The sequence below is a fragment of the Epinephelus fuscoguttatus genome, linkage group LG14 (assembly GCF_011397635.1).
Source record: "Epinephelus fuscoguttatus linkage group LG14, E.fuscoguttatus.final_Chr_v1".
Lineage (NCBI taxonomy): Eukaryota > Metazoa > Chordata > Actinopteri > Perciformes > Serranidae > Epinephelus > Epinephelus fuscoguttatus.
The window spans coordinates 34,398,717-34,416,026 of NC_064765.1; the positions used below are offsets into that span (position 1 = coordinate 34,398,717).

At 41.0% G+C, this 17,310-nt stretch overlaps 1 protein-coding gene across 1 annotated transcript in view; it reads right to left on the minus strand.

The window, feature by feature from the left end:
* Positions 1-13,774, minus strand: part of sertad4 (SERTA domain containing 4) — a 34,780-nt gene extending 21,006 nt beyond the window's left edge. Inside the window, exon 1 of the mRNA XM_049596312.1 lies at positions 13,241-13,774. The gene's annotated coding sequence lies outside the window, so the exon portion shown is untranslated. The remainder of the gene's footprint in view (positions 1-13,240) is intronic.
* Between the last annotated feature and the right edge of the window lie 3,536 nt (positions 13,775-17,310).

Genomic DNA, 17,310 nt, shown 5'->3' on the forward strand with positions numbered 1-17,310 from the left:
GAGAAGCGTGGGGACGTTAGCGTTAGCACCAGTCAGCTGCCTTGCTAACGTTCCAGGAGCCTGCTTCTCGGCTCCGGCGAGCTCTAGCGTGGAGCCTGGCGGGCTCACGGAGAAGAGAGGAATGTTAGCATTAGCTCCCAGAGTTAGCACTAGAGCTACTACGGCTATTGGAGTAGCTTGCAGCTATGGAGTGCTTCTACCAGCTGTAGCCTTTTATAGGGAGGGAGGGCCAAGGGCTCCGAGGAAGAGGAGGAGGGGAGGGGTGGGGTTGACATGAACGTACATGAACGCGCAGCCGGACTGGCTTGTAAACAAGGGGCTGGAGATCAACACAGAGAGAGGGTGTGTGAGGTCATGCTATACTCCAGATGAAATTACATCTCTAGTTCTTCAAATAGCAATTTTTTAATTCCTTCAATCTAGAAATGATGAATTTCGCTTATTGCTCCTTTAAACAAGGAAAATGTGTTTAGTGTGACAGTTGTTTTGTTGGTGAATCTTGTGAGTTGTAATGGAGCCCAAATTGAGTGTCCTTACCTTTGTTAAATGTTGCTGTTGTCCCTGGTTTTATATGAGAAGAGGGAAAGATCGCTAGTAGCTAGGCTAATTTACACAATGTAAAATGCCACAGACTTGTGCTAATAACGTTAGCATGTTGTATTGGTGAGGGAAATGTGTCCAGATAAAGACAAGTGTTTGTCTGTCAGTTCTGCAATTTATAGTGAAGCCAATTTGCGTACTTGTCTTTGAGAGGGTCTCTATTAAGCCATGTTTAATGTGAGTTTTGAATAAACTAAACTTTACAGCACTTAACAGAGTCCTCCACCACCGACTAGTGTTTTGGAGGTGTAACTGCAGAGTGGCACAGACACATCACCGCAGAAGTAAAAATAACGTGCAGATTTTTTTTCTATATGGTTATAATTATAAAGCTCTAAATCTCTGTGGAGAAAAGTTTGAGTCATCCACCACTAAACAAGAGCAGCCTAAACAGTCCAAAATCGCGATGAGTGGTGACAAGCCATGTCATGCCGTTTTTCGAGGGGAAAAGTTAAAGGATTACTCGCGATTTCATGCGGAGCCAGAGATATTGGATGAAGCGAGATACCCCACCGTAGGCTTATCCAATGTTAAGAAAAGGGTTGGGGGGCTCAAATGCAGCTTTAGTGTCAGAATGTTGTTAAGATGTGTGGCTTGTGGAAAACAAACCCAATATTTACTTTAGTAACTATAAGGCGAAAGAACTGACCATAAATTGTGATCACGTTCATTTTCCTCATTGACGACAATACATTCAGAGCTGCCACAAGTCTCCTACGGAGCCGTGGCGCTGACGTCACTGAATCAGGAAGAGAGCGTGAATGGGGTATCTCTCATCCAATATCTCTGGCGGAGCCGTGAGTGGACACGTAGCTGGTTTATAAAAGGTAAGGGTCTCACTCCTACCACTATTTTTAGCTGAGATATACTGCCTAGAAAGTGGGATCACAACTTTCACGTTTCATATGGCTTTATTTGGTGATATTTTATGGTGTTTCTGTGTCAAAAACAATATCAGCTATCATAATCACTCCTGATTTCAATAAGGTACGATGTTTGAAGCTGGCTGAGTGTTGTCTGATCACTGATAGTACTGTTTTGAAGCGTAGAGAGCGCTCTTGTCATGTGGAGCTCCGCCTGAATCTTTTCATGGAAAAAACACTGTAGAATGGTCATACTTTGAGCAATCTTCTTCAAACTTGAAACAAGTGTTCACTGATAGTGTGCCTACAGCCCCACAGTGTCATTTACCTGCTCAGATGAAGCCACAGACAGTTAATCATCCTGAAAAACATTTTTTTATTTTATTTTAGGCAAAATCTTCAACTTTTTACTGACTTCAGAGGCCCATTACTCTGTCTCTGTATCACCTAGAGTGTTTCTGACACTTTCACAAGAAACTTCAGAGAGTTTGCTTCCTGGCAAGACCTCATGCATGTAGTCAAAGTGTTTCAGAGGCTACAGTCATTTTAATTTGGGTATGTCATTTTAGGTGTTTTCGCTACAAAATGGGGGTGGAGTGCAAGAGGTTAAAGTGAAATATTTATTTTCATACACAGTTTCTTCCCCTTCTAGTCTCTAACACATTTTACCAAATAAACTTTATTTCAATTAAAATGAAATTATATATATTCTTTTTTCAGAAACAGAAACCTCAGCGCCAGAGGGTCTGAGGACTGCTCTGGCTTCCTGTCAGATCAGCAAACTTTCTGTTGCTGTGGTAACACAGGTTAAATGCAACACACACCGCCGCCGTACGGCGCGTGTCAAAACGCCCGCCTCCATTATATTCTATGAACCAACCCACACTGGCGCCGACCAATGCACCGCGCCTCTCTGCTTCAACCCACTGCTCTATTTCCAGCGCGGCCAGCGCTCATGGCAGTGCTGTGAGAGAAGCCTTTTATGTATGTCTCGTCTCGTAGGATCAACTCCGGTTGTTTCAAATTTTTAATAAGACAACTTTGATAAGAAACTCACCCGTGAAATTCAAGTTGTTGTTGCCTCAAAGTTTTTCCTCTTCTTCTTCTGTTACTAGCAGTTGGCAACCCTCCACCCACTAGTGTAGGTACAGCCACCTAGAGGGCTGGGGTGGGAAATACATGTTGACGGTGCCGCTGCGCGCCGCTGCCAGTGTGTGTTGGGGGGTGGCCCTTGACAGCCACAGCACCACGCTTGCTGAATTGAATTAGCTAGCTTGCTAATTCTTGCCCCATCTGTGGCCTGATAAACAGAGCGAGGGGATAAGTGGATCAAGGTGCTGCATGCAGCTCTGAAACGAAATAGGATTTTACCCATTTCAAATAGTGAAAGGGAAAATCCAAATGTGGTGCTAAATGCTGATATTGTTGTGATATTGCTGGATACTGTTCACGTTTGAACCAATACCTGCATCATTGGGTTCCAGCACCTGGAATTTGGTAGCGGTACCCGATGGTTCCTTTTCGTGGTACTTATCTTTTTCTGTAATAACAAAAATCTCATTTTTGGACAAGCTGCAGGGAGGACATGTCTGACCAAAACGCAGTTCTGCTCTTCTGTTCTTTTCTAGTCACACAGAACTAATCTTCTGTGCATCAACGAGCAGTGACACAAGGCTTTTGATAAAATAATAGACCGGACACCAAACGATCGCAGCAGATCAGCGCTGTTTTGGCTCGCTGGGAAGCCAATGGAGCGGTTAGATTCCCAGCTTCGAGGTGCTTCCACTTCCAGTCTGAAGTTGAACCCTGCAGCTCCTCAGAGCTCCATGGCTAGCTTCCAGGCTTCATGGTACTCTTATCTAAACCTAGCACTCTCACCCAGATAGGCACTCAGGTACCTAAATTGGCACAGGTGAATTTAATGTGAATCGGTACTCCAAAGTATCGACATAATATGGTAGGTACTAGGGATGCATGCGATAAGTCATCTAAACGATTAAACATCTGTCCTCTCGCTAGTCAGCACCAGAAATATTAGCCGTTAAACCAATTAGTGTTTTATTCATGTACAAGGCTGCTTAACTGTCATATAGCTGCCCACCACTTGTGGGTTCTACAGAGCTGTCAGACAGCAGTCCCCCTCCCTGCAATAATGCTCGAGTAGACTGAAGATTTTAAACAGCACGGTGGGAAATTGGAGAGATGTCATCTCGCAAAACCAGCGCAGTTGGGTGGTAGTTGCTAGTGGTGCTAGCTACACTCAGACCAATATGACATAGTTCATCCGGAGGTGCTGTGATCTGCTCAGTCTGAGAAGATAACGCAGCTCATCACGACAATGACCTCGTAAGATATGCTTCCACTTAACTTTGTTGACAGTAAAGGCTTCAGAAAGTTTATGGAATATGTTGAGCCTGAATACACCATGCCGAAAAATGATAACTTTCCTTTATTAGACTAGTCAACTAGTCTTTAAAATTTTGGTTTAGTCAACAGGGAAATTAGTCGCCAGGAACATCCCTAGTAGGTACCCATAAACATACCAAGTATAGTACATTGTGGCACATTGTATTAGCCCAATCGATATTTAAATATCAAATCAATTAATTGTCTCTATGCAAAATGGCATACAATAAATGAAAAAACTGGAACTACCTTCTTGCCTTGGCTTACTTCGTTTCACTTATTAAGACTATTAACAAATCGGGATTTGCAAGATATTTGTGCAGACGGTAAAAAAAAGGTGAACAGTAAAACAATTTTTTCAACTGAAACCCATTCTATATGTGTAAAGCGCTGGGGAGGTCGTTGACAGTAACCATGTGCTTTTGTACAATGTGAGACAAATCCTTTTTCTAAGTCACTCTTGACAATGTCAGCTCTTGAAAGTGTCAGCCTTTGTGTAAGTCAGTACTTATCCTTGTACAGACACAGACAGGTGTGTGTGTGTGTGTGTGTGTGTGTGTGTGTGTGTGTACAGTGAGTTTGTATGTACAGTGAGTTTGTGTGTGGTGGACCAAATCCAAGCAATACATCTCCACAGTGAGAAGAGAGGTGGGCGTAGCCCTGAAAGAGCTGCCTGTGGTTGCCTTGACAGGAGCTTCAACAGGAAGCTTCCTCGGTGCTCTGTGATCTCACGGCAGACACTTTGAATCTCACTGGAAGAGAGAAAACTTGAGTACCGGCAGTGCCTTCCCTGCTTCCTTGCATTTCTTTTTTAGCTTGACGTCTCCTGCCTCTGCTCACACAGAGACTGAACGGTGATGTGATTTGACAGGGACAGGGCTACTGAAATGTGTCACATGTGGGATACCTGTTGCTGTTTATAGTGCTACCTGGTCACCTGCATCACTGTGATGCTTAGCCTTTTAAATCCTCCTGTCTTTCTTCCATTACATCTATCACCAGGGACTACATTCTACTTGGAAAGTGCCAAAACATCGCATTCCAATAAAATATGACACAAAAACAATATATTATATAATACAATATAATAACACAATATAATTATTTTCTTTGGCAATTTTGATAGGAAAAAAATACTTTGACGATTAACTGTCAGATAGTTAGTGATTCACTTTAGAAACATGTAGTTTAGTGTTTTTACAGAGCACTGACAAGTTTATTTTTCAACTATCCCGTTCAGTACATAGCATGGTCACAATTCCTAAAGAACTAAATTTACGGGATCCTTGTCATAAATGTTTGTTTTATATTTAAACACATTGTATGTGTTTAATCAAAAGAGAGCAGCCACTGGCTGAATGTCAATTGTATCAAGCACAAAACTACAAATCCCGTGACCCCTCTGTGTGGTGTCACAAAACAGTCACATACTGTGTCCATTTATACTAGAGATGTATCGATACCACTTTTTCTTTCCCGATACCGATTCCAATCCCTGAACCTCAGGTATCTGCCGATACCGAGTACCGATCCGATACCAGCGCGTAAAATAAAAATGGATGGGATATGAATTGCTGTATGTCTCAACTCCTACTATCGCACATGTGCACACCGCGATGTTCAAACGATATATCTTGCAGCCCTAGGAATGCTTTTTAAAATCCGCTCTATTTCCATCCCGTTTGCCTGAAGCATGTGTATGCTTAATGACACGAGGCATTACGTGGTATCGGATTGGTCATAGGCTGTACTCGCCAATGCCCGATGCCGCATTTTAGGCAGTGTCGGAGGCATTTCCAATACTGGTATCAGTACAACTCTAATTTATACTGCTCCTTAGTTTTTTGTAGCATACCTTACAACTTCAATTAATAGTCCGGGCTATTATTGGCATAAATCACTGAACTCAACAGCCCTATATTTGGGACAGGCCTCTAATTCATTTCACATAAAACTGTTGCTCAGGAAACTTGGGGAAATACAATCAAATTATTTATTTAAACCAGTGTGAATATTACTTGTATAAAAATTGGGCTTCAAATAACATATCACAAATCAATCATTTACTTGATCTAGCTCAGAGAGACAGCGCATCAGAGACAGTTATGACATTCCTTTTACAGCACCCAAGGATTATGGCACCCAACATACCAACATATAGGTTACACATACAGTATGTCCTTATGCAAATACTACTGAGAATACTGTATGTTATCATGGTTCAAAAGGCTCACCCAAGGCAAACTACCAATACCAAGGTTGTTTAAGTAAAAAAAATATAAAGGGCAATTATTTCTTACCTCCAATCCGTATGAACTATGAGAATTGCCCGATATGCTTTTTCTTACTTTGCACAATGAAAGAACATTACATACATTGAAAAGCATCGTATTTCATGTCTCCATCTGCTGGTGGGCCATCACAATAAGGGTATGCATACCTAATATAATTAGGGATGTATCGGCCGCCGATATTAGCAAAAAACGTGCATCGGCATCGCATCAGACTGCATGGAAAAATACCGATCCAGGTTTTCCGGCCAGCCCAGCGCTCCACGATTCAAGCAGTCCATTCCAGTGATCTGCTCCAGTACTTACTATCAATCCACCAGGCCAGCATGCAGATGGCAGACACACATGAAGGGTAGGGGTAACTGACTATTTGTTTTCTGCTCTGGTTTTTTGAGAGTGATATTTTTATTTGGTTTACACTCTTACTGTTTAAGTAAAGAGCACTGATGGCATTGCTTTGGGCACAATTAGTGAAATTGGAGCCATGGATGGACTATTGCTTGTTTAAACAGTTGTACAATATTGTGTGTGGTTTTTTGTCCCCTCTGTTGGTCCCAGGAAACAGCAGCACCAGGCTGGCACTGACACTACTAAAATAACTAAAAAGGAAAGGCTGCACTGTTTGTTAAATGTCAACAATGTCTTGTGGTGTTAAGCTTTTTTTTTTATTTATTAGGGGGCCAAAGCACAAGTGTGTGGAGTCTTGCTGCTATTTCAATTTCAATGTTAGACATTTTAAAGATTTCTTGTGTTGATTTATTTTCTATTTATTAAGGGGCCAAAGCAGCCAAAGCAAACCAGCTACATTTTTTATTTAATGTTAATGTTCAAGTTTAAAAGTTTATTTATTTAACCCTGTTAACAATAAACGGGTCAGTTTCTCATACCAACTGTTGTGGATCATTCCTGATTAAGTAGTTGTGCTTAAAATGTGGATATATAGATATTAGTACAGGTCATTGGCCAAATGAATTGTTATATATCGGCATATCGGATATCGGCAAATATTCCAATATCATGCATCCCCACTAAGCACATTAATCTGGACACAGTGCAGCTATAGCGTGAAACTCTGTAAATGTTAATCAGAAAGAAGGTTAATGTCAGATAAAGAGGATGACAGAACAGCATCTGTTATTAAGAACTCTAAGCCAAGATACAGCCCACTTCTTCTCAATATGGGGAAGCTACATCCCATCAATATGCCTGTTGGCGTGGGGGTTGGAGAGTGTGCAAGTGCTGGCATAAGAGGGTGAAGCACACAGCGAGAGACAACAGATAGAAACTAGATAATAGGTGTCATGACATCACGTTCTCCTTCAGAGTAGCAACAACAAGGCACTGTACGCCATGAATCAAAATTGAGACACTCAAATAGCAAGCAATTAGCCCCCCACAAGTAGAGTGGACCACAGTTACACAGAAACACTGAGAACAGCCCTGCTGTGCAAATTAGACAGAAAAGCCTAAAGATGCTTTGCAGAGGCATTTTCTGAAAAATCAATCAATGCAAAAACACAAAAAAATCTATGCTTTTTGAGCTTTCACAAAAACCCTGATGCACTGACAGCCTCTTTAATATCGACAACAGGATCAACGGCTACACATAAGTCTCTTTTACATATTTATGTGACATTAGATCCTAGGAATTTGTGTAGGATTAGAAAGACAAAAAATATAGTAGTTGTTTTTTGTGCCTTAAAGGAATGCTCTCGTATTTACTCTCATTTGGCATTTCCCAATGCTATATTTACATTCTTTCAGCACTGTGTCTCTTGGATGCCTACTGCTTACAGTCTAGCACCTGGTCACTACCTTTTTATAAAGCCCCAACTCCACCTGAGAGCTGTGAAGGTTCACGTCCATTAATGTCTAACACAGAAAATAAGAAAATACAGGCAGGGGGCACCGCCACATACTTCTAGTGGGTCATATGCGATGATTGAGAGAGATTACCTCTGTTTGAGTCTATACATTGTTTTTAGCACAGCAAATATTTAAATAAGACTTGTAAACCCTAAATTTAGATTTATGTTAAACAGAGACAAAGCAGCTTCAAGCAGCTTTCAATGGGACGTCAACAAAGCTACAAGTCTCCGGCTGGTTTATTAAATGTGACACTTGCCTCCTTGTGCACATGATGGCCATGCATATTTGCAAAACATGTTTCATACTTGACAAAGAGCTGTGCTACGTGATATCTTGGGTCTCCTTTATTAAATTGGCCTCATTATTTTCATTTGTTTTGCCTCTGCTAATACGTATATTGGTTTGAGCCAGGAACATTAAGGATGTCATGTACAATAACAACACTTTGTGCCACAATTTAAGGTATTCCTATTGAAGCCCAAACTCAAAAATGCAACTAGACTGTAATGAGACGTAGGTGGTGTTGCAACACTTTGGCTACTTACTGCCCTGTTTGGACAGGAAGTGGATGAGTCAGTCCCAAATGGGGCTAGGCCAATTATACAGTACGCATCAGATAAGTGAAGCATACAAGTTATTTGCTTTTCTGTTTGCAGCTCACACAGTCCTTTCAGTTTTTTAATGGTCTGAATCTACTAGTAAGACATTTTAATGCTCAACAGAAATAGTGATTTAATGCATCATCATATCACCCAGTAGAGCTGGCTATCATCTACAAAATTATAACTGCACTACCATTACCAATATCCTTAAAGTTCAGACTGTTCTCGTGAATTGTTGGTACATAAACCTGCAAAAAGTATTGCACCAGATTTCGTAAATAACTCATGTAATCGGGAAGGATACGATCACGTGATCAATATGCTAACGGGAGTAAAGAAGGCAGTAGTATAAAGAGTGCAAGTCTGCCATTTCGATGTTGATGTGAGTTTGGTGGGACTGTTTAATGACTCTGTGTTGGATGTTAGCTGTTGTTGCTGTGCTAGCTCGTGCTAATCCAGTAGAAATTAAACTGACGGGGCGCTGGTGGCTTAGTGGTAGAGCAGGCGCCCCATGTACAAGGCTGTTGCTGCAGCGGCCCTGGTTCAACTCCAGCCTGTGGCCCTTTGCTGCATGTCACTCCCTCTCTCTCTCTCCCCCTTTCACACTTGTCTGTCCTATCCATTAAAGGCTAAAAAAAGCCCCAAAAAATATCTTAAAAAAAAGAAATTAAACTGACCATCACTGTTCGCTAGGAGGACAGCAGCTCCGGAGACAGCAACAAAAGGAAGTGTGCTGGTTTGGTGGGGTGTTGGGTTGGTCTCACATCAGACCCCTGGTGCCAAAAGGATTAACTTCAGGTATCGTTTGACTGGAAATGTTTCGGTACCTTAAAGGTACTGATACCCAGCCCTATTAGAAGCATATTGAGTCTTTAATGACACTGACTCTTCCTTATTATTACAGAACAATCTGTCCACACCTGACATCTCCACTTAGTTCAGGCATACTGTATTTGAATCTCAATTTATAATGAAATGATGAAAAATAATGGCTTTACGGTTTCATTATCTACATGAAGGTTTTTCAAAGGTACCCTGATGTTGGACAAAAATAACCAAGCAAGAGACATCCTCCCCTACCCTTCCACTCCTATGCTGTGTTCTGTCGGTATTTTCTTTTGGTTGCATCTTAGATTGTGTTTGTGCCAGCTTGCAGCCTGTCAGGAGTCATCAGAGCAGCTTGCAGTTGGTGGAAGGCCGTCTTGGCCACGATGGCGTGACTAAGCTGGGCTCAGGGCCCCCGGGGTTTTCGCCCAGCGCTCTTCTTGCTGAGTGGTGACACATGTGTTGTGGCAGGGCAGCAGTACGGGGCTGCATTATGGACTATCTGGGGACAGCTTGTTGTGGCTCTGAGGGTTAACAGGCCAGGGGTCTGTGGGTACGTCACTGCCAGGGGTGGATGCAGCACATTAAAGACAGACAAGGGCATCGTTATGTGTTTATTAAAAAAACCCTTGTTTGTGTCATGACAGTGTAATGTAAATCCATTTTACACTCCTTAACAGACACAGTTAGAGGGGTGTTTTTTATATTAGAGTATGAAACTGAAGGTTGTTTTTCAAAGCTAATGAAAGGGGTCTGAAAACCACCACAAATATGTTACCACTTCCGACAGGTAATAAACTTTTACTTTCTGGAATGTGAGGCGTTTGAACCAGCGTTTGTGCATGTTGCATTAATTCTGTCTCATCTAAATAAATTCATGTTCTTACGCAGGTCTAAATTCATCACAGACCTACAGAGTAAAGCACTGAAAGGAATCTTTGAGAAAAACATGTCTTTGGGCAGGATTTTAAGGAGTTTAGGATCTCAGGTTGTAAAGGCAGTTTTTCCGGTGAAGGTGAAGTCATAAGGTCTCAGCTATAAATACTTGTCATGTCACACCTTCCTCTATTTTTGCACTTGTGCAGAAACAAATGTGTGTTCTCCTTTCCTCTCGAGTTGTCCACCTTAGCCGTGTGTCTTTCTGGAGCACAAAGGCGTATTCATGATGGGGAAGCGGTGCCTGAGGGGAAAAAAGAAGTCTGGAGCTACACCCTGCGGTCCTCACACACACACACACACACACACACACACACACACACACACACTAAAGCTCAACTTGTCTTGGCTGAGATCTTTTATACAAAGCGGCAGAAAAAGGGAGGGACAAAGGCAAGGAGATGTAAAGCCATTGCCAACTATCATCAACAATGCCATGCCATTAGCATTTTTGTCTTTCAGTGATCTCAACTTTCCTTTATACTGTAATATATATTATCCACTACACCAGCTTTTTCTTTTTGCCAAATTACAAATCATTACAGGTTTGTGTCTGAACAACACACTTCAAGTGCTGTTAATTTTATGCTTGGCACCACGTCTGCTGAAAGGTAGCCTTTAAAAATGTATTTCATCTCCTTCAGCGTATACTACATGTCTGCTAAGAGCCATGTTTTGAAATGCTGCTCCAGATGTGAGTCTGTGCTCCCCGCTGAGAGAGATGAATGGCTAGGGGGGCTGCAGGCTACCTACAGGTTCACATCCTTAATGAGCAGAAGAGTCTGCTGAGAGCAAGATATGATTGATAGCGCCGCGACAGAACTGGATGAGGGGAATCGCAGCGAGGGCTTTTGATAAAGACGACGTGGTGGAGGGCTTTGGCAGGTGGCAAAGAGAAGGAATCTGGCATCGGACTTGCCCGAGCTAGATGCCAGGAACCCGTCCACCGTGCTGCAAAGCCAGAGCGCTTCCTCTTGTTACAGCCTCTTTTCTGTGGTCTGTTAGTTTAATCTGAGCTGGATGTTCCTCCCTGTTGCGTGCCTCACTATATTCCACGTAACACACTTTTCCCTCCAAGGGAAACAAATAGCAAAGGTGGAATTCCTGGCAAGTGACTCCGGATGTTGTTGGCAGTGAGTGGAGGTGAAGCGCATCCAACCCTGTTACCAACCCACTGCACTCGAAGCCTTTCTTTCACCAAAAACGGCAAATAAAGAAAGTCAGAGACAGAGAGGAGATGGGGTATATTTATTGCCCTTACTCCTTCAGACTTGCTATGTTTGATTTTTTTAATCCTCTCTGTGGCTAACAGGGTGTTAATGGTCCAGTCTGAGTGAGGCGATGCTTATGACACTAAGTCTAAGACAGCACAGAAATGACATCAAGGAGAGAATTACAAGAGAAGCACAGAATTCAGCTCAATCGTCTAAACCCCCTTCCTTTCAGACGGCAGCAGTAATGCAGGCAACCGCCACTTCAGGATTTGCAGCCAAGAGCAGTCCCCACAAAATAATGAAGTGAGGCTGGATGGATGCCAGGAGGGTGGCTGGTTATGTCAGCCTGCATAATGTGTTAGACCGGGGTCTCTGTCATGTCATACTAGTGAGCTATTGACTGCCCTGATTCTCATTAATCCCGCAGTATCACATCCAATCATTCCACTACAGATTTATCAAAGAATGTACTCAGCTCAGTAATTTAACCACATTGCACTGACTGGAGCCATTATGCTAAATCAACAGAATTACTTTGAACAAACGTTTGATTTTTGTCACCTTTTGTTCTATACTTGTCATTGTCCACTTTCCTTGATTGAAATTTTAAATTTAATAGAACTACTCTGGAAATGATTTTATTTGCAATTCATTTTTCAAAGTAACCTTAGGGACTGTTTGTTATTTATGAGGAGAGAGGGGGTGGTGCCAAAAGGGGGAAGACATGTCAAATCATTTTTTCTAGGCACTGGGGAGGGACTTTTTTTTTTTTTGGCTTAGGGGAGGGAGGGGCATAAAAATTTAAATGGCTGTATTTTGTATTTATGTTACCAATGACAAAAACATGCCGACGAAGCAACAATACTGGTGGTTTGGAGGGCATGTTTTTTTTTTTGCTTTAATCACCAATTCATCATAGCCAGAAACTTTGAAAACAGAAATTATTGTTGGATTTTCACTTTTCTGACAGTCCTTGGACACATCATGTGCAACAAACTTCAATCAGGAAAAAAATCTGAGCATAATATAGTGATGTTTCATAAAAATCACTTCATTCTGTTTATGTAAAATATGGCCAAAAATTAACTGTTTGCTTTCCTGCAGTCCAGGATTTCATCTTCACCTTTTAATTTTCAAACAGCAAAGGGTTAAGCTTTAACAATCCAATGATTAGGGTTATGTATTTTCATTCAGTCACTGGGGAGGCACCAGGAAAAAATATTTGTAGCGTCAAGGAGGGTCACAAATTTTTTTAAAAAAAGAAGAAGAAGACAAAGTCACACCCCAGCCGCCCTCCTCCACTGATAGTAAAGAACAGTCCCTTAACAATAAGTTGATGTTTACCTCTCCTGTAACCTTTCCTAAATTCTATGAATGGTACATCAAGTATGGGCGTCAACAAGGTAGCTATGTGCACTGGCCAAAATTAAAATAAGTTTTGTCCAAAAAAAATGCTGAGTGGTTTTTATTAATTATTCAAATATGGAGACAAAAACAAATTAAGGCATAAACATAACCTAAACATGAGAGCGTTTTAAGTTATGGTTTCAAAAATGATACTTTTACTTTCCATGAAGCCACTGAACCTGACACTAAACATCTGGACACATCTACTTAGAACAGTGTTGGCTTACCTGTCTTGAATTGTTTTGACCTCGTCCTCGGCTCCACACTTGCTTTGTGACAACGACTGAAATCCAAGGTGCGTTAATGAAAAAATGAAAAAGTCCTACTGAATAAATACTACCGTGTCCTCCGCTGGCAGCGCGTTGTTCTAAATTTAGCCTAGGAGCAGACACGCGAACCACACTGGCGGTTTAAACACCACTTATGTAATTACAAGCTAATTAGCTACTTGTCTAAATACTTATCATTAAGCGCGCGCGTTTCTCTCACTATACCCGCGCGAAGCATCCCCACGCGCTTTCCTCACTGGCAAATGTAGACAGCTGTTGTTGAGTGTTGTCCTCAGTGAAATAAAGCGGCGGGCTGCTGTTGTCTCGGTGCTGTGGTAGTCCATTCAGGGTGGTTTCCCGGGCAGAAGGCTCCGAGCAGCTCACGTCGCTCCGGCTGGGTCGACAGTTCAGATGAATGTGTGGCGGAGAAAACAACACCAGCGCCGCAGCTCCATCCTCTCCAGTCAACTACTGCCGAAGAGTTCAGGTACCGCTCGGAATTTTCCCCACTCTCTTGCTTCTCCAGTTGTAAGTGAACAGTGACTTATTGTAGGTCAATACTGATACGGTCGGACACTTTTAGAAAAATGTACCTTCTGCTTAATTTGTGATTATAATCGATATGTCGTAGCCCTTCATATGATACTATTCTTACAAGCTTAAGTGCTCTACTATACTAAACAGAAGAAAAAACAAAGAAACATTTAAGACAGGATGGATGTTCCTCAAACACACACTGACCCCAAACCATATTTTTGCAGGAGCTATAGAGGGATACACATTTCTACTGTTAAGTGTAGATCTAATGAATGAAAAACACAACCTTAATCAAATCAACAACAATAAACCACTTTTTAAAAAAGGAGGAGTGCAGGTACAGTAGATTCACGTTCCATCCCTCTCTCCCTCCTTCGCATGCCTACAAAATTTTGTTTTTCTTTCTTTCATATAAATTTCATTATAAAAAAGAGGATCCTTTTTGGACATCTCTTATTATTAATTGACGCAGGCTAAATTTAATGTCTGCTTTTTGTAGCTAGTCTGTCTACAGGTCAATATAGCCAGTGCAAGTCAGTGCCTCCCTGTCTTTATTTAGGCCATTTACCTGAGAAACATCCCCCTGCAGAGCCGGAGAGTCAACGTTTTAGACTTGCGAATGCGCGAGTACCAGATCCTTCTCTGTTCTATGGACAGAGATTGGTAAATATATATTTTAGAGTGCTGTTGTAAAAATAACATTAGCTTTGCATTCCCAATAGCTTTTCTACTGCCTAGCACACTAGCTTGCTAGCTAACACTGTCGGCAACTCCTTTATCGTGAATCTTTACAGAATATAGCAACTGTTACCATTTTAGCTAGTGCTAGCATAGCTAGCAAGTTGAAATGTTGACTATACTTCCACTACTGTGAAGTGATTGGCTGATTTAAAGACTTAAAGATTTAAAGGCCTGTTCACTCATTTTTATTGAACGGGCCACATCAAAATAGTGATTGACAGATCCCCTGCCCTCACAAGCTCACGCATGCACATGTCTAAAATGGTGGCTCTGAAACTTGCACATGCGCAGGTCTAAAATGGCGGCTCATTTTTTAAAATTCTGATTCACTATTACATCCCATAATAAAATATATAACACATACAAACTATTCATAATAATTGTTTTTATAAACTTAACCTTATTCACCTCAGAATGCCATCTCATTTTACTTTCCATCGTGGTTCACTGCAAGGTTGTTGAATATGGTGTGCCACGCCCCCTGAAGTGATGTCATAGCCATAGAGCCTATATTTTTTAAGACATACTTGCTTATGATGAGCTCAGTATTGAATTTTAGTAATGGGTAATGGAGGTACATACATATAAAGATAAAAATGATTAAGCTTAACTGTCCCACTTTACCCATCGTCCCACTTTACCAGTATTCACCTTATTTTAGCAGCTTTTGAACTGATGCTCCTCCAGGTGATTTTGGTTTGGGATGCAACTAATGATTATTTTATTTCATTTACTATGAATTTACTACCAGGATAAGCAGTAAATTTTCACAAACTTGAATCATTTTTGCCATTTTGGATTGAAAAAATGTCCGAAACAAGTTAAATTGATCACCATCAGAATCAGTCAAACTCAAGGGCTTCAACCATTGATGGATGACAGAATAGGCCCCTAGACACAGACATACAAAAGGCCCCACCAACCTTTTGTCCAACCTTCAGTATGAAACCCAAAATACACTTTAAGAAGACTAAGACCAGGAAAAGCAGAAAATACTCATATTTAACACCCTAGAACCATCAAATGTTTGGATTTAAGCTTGAAAAATTTATCAAACATAAATCGATTATCAAAATAGTTGCTGCCCACAACTGATGTTTTTTTTTGTATGTTTGCCGGCCCACTTAAAATTTCTCAGCTAGCATGTGTCACCATCTCTACCATGCACTTGCTTCTCGACATTTGTATTTAATTTTGTGGTTATTTTTCCTTTAGTATCCTAAATATTACATTTATACCGATTTGTTTGGGTCTGTACACTGAATTCGTAGTTGTCCTATTTCCGACAGCACTTGAAGGCAATCTAACACTTTTTTAGATGGGTTGTGTGCTGGAGATCTGCTCTGCAGGGATGTGACCGACAAAGAGAGGGGAGGGAGCAAGCCCCTCTCATCTGTCATGCATTTCCCCTTTGATTCAGCAGCAGCCACTGAATCTTATTTTCCAGCATTTCTCCCCCCTGAGCGCTTTGTTCTGTGTTCAGCTGTAGAATGTGCTGGAGAACACAGTTAATTGTAAAAACCTACAGCTCTGATCTTGTTTTCTCTCCACTGAAACATTCAGGTTTGTGCCAAGATCACAAAAAAAAAGCAAGCAGGGGCGTCAATTTAGTTATTTTCTGCAAAGTCTCTGCAGAGTGGAACAAAAACCTTTGGCATGAAAGCTATTATCTGTCTGTGTGATCAAATGTAGCTCACAAAATGATCAGCCAAGAGGAAACACTTCTCGTAAGTGCTCCCTTTTGATTTAGATTTTCTTGTTTCAAGAAAACAATCAACAAAACCTAGTTCGGACTTAAATAAGAAAACTATAATGGATTGAATGAATATCCACCTGATAACATGAAAGTGCCATGCTGTCTTTGACACTTACAATTCAGCAAAACATTTTCTTTAAAAAATATCTGTTGACCTTGAATATTGTTTTACTTCCACCAGTTGCAAAGCCACTTCAACCTGTAGGACAAAAATATTGTTTTTAAGTGAGCAACCGCCGTAAGATTCAACCACTCCCCTATGAGCTGAAGACAAATGAAAAGTTTATATTGTTGAAGGTTAAATTTGCCAAACACTGCCAAATAAGCAGTAAAATGCAATACTTGCTCCACCTGTTGGTTGTTCTGTGGCAATGTCAACATTTTGGAGACTTCAATAACTGTATTCGGGCAGAGCTGCATATCCAACTCAGAATTTACCAAAAGCTTGAAATCTTACGATGTGTAGGGGTGTGAAAGTGTGAAAGTGTTCAACACTGTGTATAGTCACTAAGTGGATGTTTGCTCATATCAACACTGGTGTAGTTGCTTTAGGGTAAATGTCAGTATGTTAACACACACACACACAGAAATGATGAGATATAGTGGGGAAAAAAACTGCTCGCACACAAGTGTGTTTTTTTTCTTTTTGGTCTTTTTTAAACAATAAGATCATCACATATAAATTCTCTCTATCATAAATCAATTTGTAAGACATTTTACAAATCAAACCCAGCCTAAAGTACAGGAGAAAAGTACATTTACAGATACATTAAGACACTGTGACACAAAGTTTCTCAGTGAAAAACAGTAAGGCACCAATGCCATCTGTGGCATGGGTAGTTTCCAAATGAAAAGAAAAAGAAAATTACCAACTAAAACCAGCAGTCAGAATGAGCATACTTTTCAAAACAAAGAAAATGAAAAAAGAGTGCAAAGCATAAACATGTTCAAAAACCTTGTTAGTGGAACACATCTTGTGAAAGCAGAACAAAGA